Consider the following 9,902-nt stretch of genomic DNA (forward strand, 5'->3'; position numbering starts at 1 on the left):
GCATAAAATAACATTTTGAGAAAAAAGAACAAGAAGATTTTTTGACCTTAAATATCTTATGTTTACGTCCCGCAGAAGCTATATACCAATTTTCAGACAAATCGGAGATCCAAATTTTTTTGCCTGAGTGATTTGACATGGAATGTACCATACTGATTTTGTGAAGCATACATCTATATTCGTTTAAATACATGGTTTTCTTACTTTTTGCTGGAAAAGTACGACTTTGCTCCCTACAATCAGGTCAGAAAAAGTATACTTTCGGTAAAGGTTGAGGGAAATTTTTTTTTCATATATTATGTAAAGTTTGCTACCTACTAAATAAACTTAAAAAACACCCTGCTAGTTTTCACAATCATAAACTTGTCAGGATGATAAGTTCCACAATTAAAACTTCCCCTGTTCCAGTGTTCCCATACATCAAAGTTTGTCCGACTAAACACCGTTAAGCTATTAACAAATGTTCAGCATGTTATTAATCAACTTTTTTTTGGCACGCGGGATCCAGACCTAAAAATTTATTTAAATATAAACAAATACAAGAAAGTCTAACATTGTGGATTAAACATCTCGAAACATCTGGAGTTAAACATCTCGAAAATTATGAAACGTAAAAATAACTGTTTCAATAAATTTTTGTGAATTGTAAATAAGATATGTACCTCCTACCTACAGTTATTTGCTTATTCACATTTTCACAATGGGATTTGTCGGACTGCATTCACTTAAAATTTTACAATAGGTATTATACCCATGTTTACGATCCCGACTTAGCCATAAAAAATATCGGTACCTATCCTATGAATCACTTCCTTTAGTTTAGTCCTTTAATAATTTCATAGTTGGAATTATTATACATATTGTGTTATTTTGTACCTAAATAGTTTGTTTTTACAATTGGAATAATAAACAAAAGATCAGCATTTCTTATGTTAAATAATGTTAGTATAAGGATACATAAAATACAACCATAAATATCTGAATATGTCATTCAATAACTTCTAAAAAATTTAATATAATGTGACTAAATATAGTTTTGTCCAATAAATATCTCCCATTATCGTCAAAAGGTACTTTTAAATGTTTTAACTTTATTCTGCGATTTTGCTTCTTCTTCTTTAAGTGCCGTCTACCAATCGGTGCGGTGGTTTTGATATCATCATCATTCTCTTTACTCTATCTACCGCTGCGCTGAAGAGTTCTACAGAACTGCATTTAAACCAGTTCCTTAAAAATTCTTCAACCATGACACTTTCGTTCTTCCAATACTCATTCTGCCTCTTATCTTTTCCTGTAATATCAGTCTTAGCATTTCATATCGCTGTCTCTTCATTACGTGTCCCAGATATTATAAATTTCTTATTTTTATTGTGTACATTATTTCGCATTATTTGCTCTTTGATTCCTGTAAAGGTTTGTTACTATTCGGAAGTCCCTTTGGTCTATGTTTTTTGTCTTTATAATTTGTACTAATTGTTCATGTCTTACTTTTTCAAATGCTTTCTCAAAATCAACGTAACAAACATGCACATCCACATTCATATCTATACATCTTTGAGCTAACACATTAAAAGCAAATAAAACCTCTCTGATTCTTAGTCATTATTAGATTATTTATTTTAGATTATTATTTTTAAAAAGACAGCCCTTTATCGAATGTTAATTTGGTTTTACCGACATTTTTGAAAGTAAAAGTAATATCTTGAGTTAAATATGGGTGGGCACAAAAAATACACCCTTGATAAAACTTGCTACTAAAGGTCTCTATATAATTTCTCGTTGGTAGGAACATAAAACTTGAAGCCTTCGAGATGTGGCTATACAGGCGAATCCTAAGGATATCATGGACTGACAAAATAACCAACGAGACCGTATTACGAAGAGTGGGCAAAGAAAGATAGTTGATGTAATACCATTAAAAGGAGAAAGTTAGAATATCTCGGACACATAATGAGAAAGGGCACCAAATACAGATTACTGAAGGTAATCCTTCAAGGTAAAGTATTGGGAAAGCGAGGAATTGGGAGAAGAAGAATATCATGGTTAAAGAACCTGAGGAAATGGTTCTCCACAACAACAACTAATCTATTTAAAGCATCAGTTAATAAAATAATTATAGCCAGAATGATCGCCAATATTCGAAACGAATAGGCACTAAAAGAAGAAGAAGGAACATAATCCATATAATTATCTACGTATAATTACATAATCGACATAATTATCCGCCAATGGGGAGGCTGAAAAGAAGAATGTGGAGAAAATCGACAAATCTGAATTACTGGCTTTTACTCGTATTTTATATGTTTTTATATATATTCGTTGGTCGAAGACCAACTATTATAGTTAATCAGGATAACCAGGTAGTGCTAGGTGAAAAAGAGAAAATTCATATATGGGAAAACTATATTCAGGAGCTCTTTCATGACGAAAGACCCATGAGTGAAGTTTATACAGACGACCAGCTGACTGGCCCTTCAATTACTAAAGAGGAAATAGAAAAGGCAATATTATATTCAAAAAACAATAAGGCACCTGGACCTGATGAAATCCCTTCAGAAATACTCAAACTACTAGATGAAAGGGGAATTTCAGCACTACATAAAATATTTAATTTTATTTATGAAACTGGTTGCTATCCTCAGCAGTGGTTGCTCTCTACATTTATTCCCCTACCCAAAAAAGTCAATGCAAAAAGATGTGAGGATCACAGACTCATTAGCCTGATGAGTCACACTTTAAATATATTCTTAAAAATACTACATCAAAGATTATACAAAAAATGTGAATGGGACATCAGTGATTCTCAGTTTAGGTTTAGGCAAGGTTTGGGAACAAGAGAAGCAATAGTAGCAACACAGGTGTTGGTCCAAAAATTGTTACGATCAGAGGAAGGACGTATTCCTGTGCTTTCTAGACTACGAGAAAGCGTTTGATCGTGTCCAACATCACAAGTTAATGCAGATCCTCAAGAAGCTTGATATAGACCAAAAAGACATAAGATGCATTGAAAACTTGTACTGGTATCAGGCAGCACAATTAAAAATAGACAATTCTATATCCAAATCCATACATATAAGAAGGGGTGTTCGGCAGGGATGTGTGCTTTCCCCTCTTTTATTTAACATTTATTCGGAAGCCATATTTCAAGAGTCTTTGGAAGATGCAGAGATGGGAATCAAAGTGAATGGAGTATTAATCAACAACATACGATATGCTGATGATGCTGTCTTAATTTGCGACAACATAGCAGATCTTCAACAACTTGTCACTATAATCGGAGAATACAGTAAGCGAATGGGATTAGAGATTAATACCAAAAAGACCAAATTCATGATCATCTCCAGAAACTTGGATGCATTTGAAAACTCCACTATAACACTGAATACTAAGTCCATTGAGAGAGTGAGCAAATTCAAATACCTAGGAACGTTGCTTTTTGAAGACTGGGCATCGGACAGGGAAGTAAAATGTCGCATTGAGCAAGCTCGACAAGCTTTCGTAAAATTCAGGAAGGTACTGAGCTGCTCAGAGTTCGACCTTACACTGAGACTAAGGTTTACTAAATGCTACGTGTGGTCGGTGCTGCTATATGGCATAGAGGACTGGATACCATGGACGGCGAAAGTCACAAATGTGGATGTCCTTAAAAGAATCAACCAAGAACGTCAGCTTTTCGAAAACATCAAGAAAAGAAAAACGGCGTATTTGGGTCACATCATGCGAAACGAAAAATACCAGTTCCTTCAACTTATAATCCAGGGTAAAATTGAAGGCAAGAGAGGAATAGGACGCAAGAAAATGTCCTGGCTCCGAAACATAAGGCAATGGACAGTGATTACCGACATACAATCACTGATCCACATTGCAAGAAACAGAGAGTTAATGGAAAATGTGATCGCCAACATCCAATAGTGGATTTGCATTTGAAGCAGAAGAAAACTCGTATTTTAATTTTGATGTACATTGTAATTTTGTTGTAAGGTTTGTAAATTGTTTATATTAATATTTTAGAAGATGGTGTGTTAATTAAGCATAACATAAGATTCTTAAGTTTAATCCATTTGCAACAACTCTCAATAAATATATTAGCTATTTTCGAGGTGAACATTTTTTACCCACCCGTGGGCATACATGGAACCTAAAAAAGGTTGGGCGTTGAAGGGTTAGAGCAAATGCCGTATTGGAGAGTATTGTGTACAAAACGAGCACAGAAACACTCCTCGCATAATATTACACTATCTTCACATTACATATTATAACACAAGGGCTTCACACTATACTGGTTTTGGCCGATAGTAGAAAATACAACGATAGGTATCAAGGAAGACTTTATTAGACTGTAAAATACCGCAAAACAAATAGGCCTCCGAATAAAAATAAGAATAATACAAAATTTATGGCTATAATACGAACGGAACAGTGAGACAGAATATTAGAGTAAAACGTTACAATGGACAAGTACAACTTTAAAAGGGTTCATTAGTTTAAACATTTGGGAGCTACGATCAGCTCTGTCAACATCATTACTCATAAACAGATATTAAAGACAAGATACAAAGTGCAAATCGTTGCTGGTTTGCGTTACAAAAAATAATAAAATCCAAAAATGTATCCAGCTGTACAAAATAAGAATCTACAGTTCGGGCCTATAATGACGTATGCCTGTGAAACATGGACAATGACAAAACAATACGAGAACTGCTTAAAAATCACAGAAAGAAGAATTCTTACAGGAATATATGGAGCAGTTAAAGATGACACCAGAGAATTGTACAAAGTGGGAACCTACCAGCACTTATATGACTAACCAGATATAGTTAAAATAATAAAGTCACAAAGATCGGTCGGACATGACAAGAGACGAGAGCATTGTATCGCCACATTCTCAACATTTTACAAGAATTAATTACTTTTCCAAACTATAATCTACGTTAAAATTAAGACAGCCAATTTGTCTGTAAAAAAGTGACAAAAAACAAAAGAAAATATACCTTATACGACATTATAAAACAAAATAAAAATATCTCAAAATATCTCTACATTAGTTTGTTAATTTTGTTCTCTTTAAAATTTGGAACTCAATTAAAGAATATTGTTCTTTCTACTATAATTTACAATAAATATACATTTTATGAAAATCTGTTATGTATTCCAAATAACCAGAATCCATTTAAATTTAACAACGACAAATTTATCATTGTATTGTGTCACTTCCTCGGGTCCACCGCTCTTTTTACCTGAGATGACACGAAACGATATACTGTATTGATAGTTACAACCAACGCTGTTGCCACTTCTGTTGGTTCGGAATTGCTAATTTTAAGACATATATACAAATAGGTGCAACAGCGCTTGTATATAATTTTAGGCGGAATTAGTTGGAACTAACAAAACAATCCTTCGTACAATGTGGAGCCACTTGACTTCAGTTTTGCCTTGCACTTTTTGACTATATGTGGCTCAAATATAGGCATGTTGGTATCATTTGCAGTAGATAATGCCATACTCTTTCATTTTCTTCCGCAATAGTCAATAAAATATGCAAATTGATGTAGAAAACTGCGAGAAACAATCCGGAGCCACGTATATGGTCTGACATTGTTTCACTGGTCTGACATTGTTCATTCATTTACCTATTACTGGACTAACTTTGTATGGAAGCGGAATATATATATACATATATATATATATATATATATATATATATATATATATATATATATATATATATATATATATATATATATAAGATGTAGATCCTTGAAACACACTCAGTGATCAAAGGATCCAAGGTTAATGGTTTGACGACCACTCGTACGAAATCAAACAGATGAAATAGAGAATGTGGAAAAATCCCCTTACGAACAATTCACACATCCACCATTTCGGGTTGGGAAAAATTTTTCGAATAGAATCAAAGATCCAAACACCAGTTCTTAGAAATGTGTTTCGCCCTCTTCAACCTCTCTGGGCTTATCAATAAAGATGAGAGGTTGAATATCTTTAGACACATTCCAATCAAAAAACAACATTCGAGACATATATCAAAAAACATCCAAACAAAAAACAACAACAACATCTCATGTTTTTAAACATAGATTTTACTTACATTAAGTAATTAGGGAATTAAAACTTGAGACTGTCATTGTCGGACTTGCCGTAGATTTACGCACCTTCTATGTCTAGGTCTCGAATGTTGTTTTTTGATTGGAATGTGTCTAAAGATATTCAACCTCTCATCTTTATTGATAAGCCCAGAGAGGTTGAAGAGGGCGAAACACATTTCTAAGAACTGGTGTTTGGATCTTTGATTCTATTCGAAAAATTTTTCCCAACCCGAAATGGTGGATGTGTGAATTGTTCGTAAGGGGATTTTTCCACATTCTCTATTTCATCTGTTTGATATATATATATATATATATATATATATATATATATATATATATATATATATATATATATATATATATTCCGCTTCCATACAAAGTCAGTCCAGTAATAGGTAAATGAATGAACAACGTCAGACCAGTGAAACAATGTCAGACCATATACGTGGCTCGGGATTGTTTCTCGCAGTTTTCTACATCAATTTGCATATTTTATTGACTATTGCGGAAGAAAATGAAAGAGTATGGCATTATCTACTGCAAATGATACCAACATGCCTATATTTGAGCCACATATAGTCAAAAAGTGCAAGGCAAAACTGAAGTCAAGTGGCTCCACATTGTACGAAGGATTGTTTTGTTAGTTCCAACTAATTCCGCCTAAAATTATATACAAGCGCTGTTGCATCTATTTGTATATATGTCTTAAAATTAGCAATTCCGAACCAACAGAAGTGGCAACAGCGTTGGTTGTAACTATCAATACAGTATATCGTTTCGTGTCACCTCCAGGTAAAAAGAGGATATTATTGAAACGGTCGACCCGAGGGAGTGACAATACAATGATAAATTTGTCGTTCTTAAATTTAAATGGATTCTGGTTATTTGGAATACATAACAGATTTTCATAAAATGTATATTTATTGTAAATTATAGTAGAAAGAACAATATTCTTTAATTGAGTTCCAAATTTTAAAGAGAACAAAATTAAGAAACTAATGTAGAGATATTTTGAGATATTTTTATTTTGTTTTATGTCGTATAAGGTATATTTTATTTTGTTTTTTGTCACTTTTTTACAGACAAATTGGCTGTCTTAATTTTAACGTAGATTATAGTTTGGAAAAGTAATTAATTCTTGTAAAATGTTGAGAATGTGGCGATACAATGCTCTCGTCTCTTGTCATGTCCGACCGATCTTTGTGACTTTATTATTTTAACTATATCTGGTTAGTCATATAAGTGCTGGTAGGTTCCCACTTTGTACAGTTCTCTGGTGTCATCTTTAACTGCTCCATATATTCCTGTAAGAATTCTTCTTTCTGTGATTTTTAAGCAGTTCTCGTATTGTTTTGTCATTGTCCATGTTTCACAGGCATACGTCATTATAGGCCCGAACGGTAGATTCTTATTTTGTACAGCTGGATACATTTTTGGATTTTATTATTTTTTGTAACGCAAACCAGCAACGATTTGCACTTTGTATCTTGTCTTTGATGATAAAGATATAGACGAAATAAACAACATACTTACAGCAACGATGGTTACATCAGGAAAAGAAATAGCAAAAAAGGATGTTAAAAAGGACAACTATGTATCAGAAGAAACAAAGAAGCTTATGGATAAAAGAAGAAAGCTTGTCGAAGAAGGCAAAAGGAAATCTATAGAATATGTAGAAATCAATAAAACAATAAGCAAAATGATAAAAGAAACTAAGAGAAAAGAACAAGAAATAAAAATAGAAGAAGTAATACAGAACAACAAGAATATGAAATGCTTAAGACCGAAACTCGGCAGATTTGAAATAAACAAAATAAAAGACGTAAACGGAGTAGAAACAAACATTAAAGACGACATCATAAATATAATCCAACATTTCTACTCAGAGTTATATAAAACAAAAAAGGAACCATCAGAAGAAATAAAAACCCAACTTAAGTCGAAAATAAAAAATGTCAATTCAGAATTACAGCCAGAAATAAGCAAATCAGAAATAAAGAAGGCATTGAAAGAAATGAAAAACAACAAATCGCCTGGAAAAGATGGAATAACTACAGAGATGCTGAAATATGGTGGAAAAGTGGTAATTAATACTCTCTATTCCCTTTTTAACAAAATATTAAAAGAAAAAAGAATCCCAAACAACTGGAAGGAATCCGTAACCATTATCTTACACAAGAAAGGGGACAAAGCAGATATAAAAAACTACCGTCCTATAACACTCCTCAATGTAATGTATAAACTCCTAACAAAAATTTTAACCAACAGATTGACGACAAAATTCGACGGATACCAATCGAAAGAACAAGCTGGTTTTAGAAAGGGATTTAGCACAAGTGATCATTTATTAAGTATGAAAATCCTTATAGAACGAGCAAATGAATACAACATCCCTCTATATGTAGCGTTCATAGATTTCGAAAAGGCTTTTGACAGTGTCGAACATTGAGCAGTGAAAAGTTCTTTGATTAACAGCAGAATTGACCACAGATATACAGACCTAATAGCCAATATATATAAAGATGCCACAACAACAATTAAAGTATACGAAGGAACACAATCAATTCAAATAAATAGAGGCGTAAGACAGGGTGACACAATATCACCGAAACTTTTCAATCAGGTTCTGGAAGATATCTTTAAAAGATTAGAATGGGAAGAAAAAGGTATAAAAATTTGTGGACAACGCTTGAACCATCTAAGGTACGTCGATGACATCGTATTGATAACCGATAAAAAAGAAGAATTGTTTGAAATGATGAAAGAACTGGACATAGAAGCCGGAAAGATAGGCCTTAATATGAATTACAGCAAGACCAAAATCATAACAAATACAGATGAGGACATCACAATGAGGATCGGACAAGATGAAATAGAACAAGTTCACGATTATATATATCTGGGTCAAATTATAAAACTTAACAAGGAAAACCAAACAGCAGAGATCAAAAGACGAGTTAGACTGGCATGGGCGGCATTTGGAAAACTAAGCTACATCCTTAAAAACAAAAGATATCTACAACATCTTAAGACCAAGGTATACAATCAATGCGTACTCCCTGTTCTCATTTACGGTTCCCAAACGTGGACGTTTACAAAAGCAAACATGGACAAGATCATAAAGACGCAAAGAGCAATGGAAAGGCAGATGTTGCACATAAAACTATTGGATAAAAAGAGAAACGAGTGGATAAGAGAGAAAACCAAAGTTAGGGATGTTAGACAAGAAGTTGCAAAGTTGAAATGGAGATTTGCCGGACACACTATAAGACAAAAGGAAGACCGATGGAACAAAATTCTCATAAATTGGAGACCGTGGCAATATAAACGAAGCAGAGGAAGACCACAAATGAGATGGGCAGATGATGTCAAGAAGCACGTGGGCTCTAGGTGGATAACTGTAGCGACAGACAGAGAAGAATGGAAAAGGATTGGGGAGGCCTATGTCCAAAGATGGACCGAAGAAGGCTAATTAGATAGATAGATCTTGTCTTTAATATCTGTTTATGAGTAATGATGTTGACAGAGCTGATCGTAGCTCCCAAATGTTTAAACTAATGAACCCTTTTAAAGTTGTACTGGTCCATTGTAACGTTTTACTCTAATATTCTGTCTCACTGTTCCGTTCGTATTATAGCCATAAATTTTGTATTATTCTTATTTATTTGGGGGCCTATTTGTTTTGCGGTATTTTACAGTCTAATAAAGTCTTCCTTGATACCTATCGTTGTATTTTCTACTATCGGCCAAAACCAGTATAGTGTGAAGCCCTTGTGTTATAATATGTAATGTGAA

This window comes from Diabrotica virgifera, chromosome 8 (genome assembly GCF_917563875.1).
Source record: "Diabrotica virgifera virgifera chromosome 8, PGI_DIABVI_V3a".
Lineage (NCBI taxonomy): Eukaryota > Metazoa > Arthropoda > Insecta > Coleoptera > Chrysomelidae > Diabrotica > Diabrotica virgifera.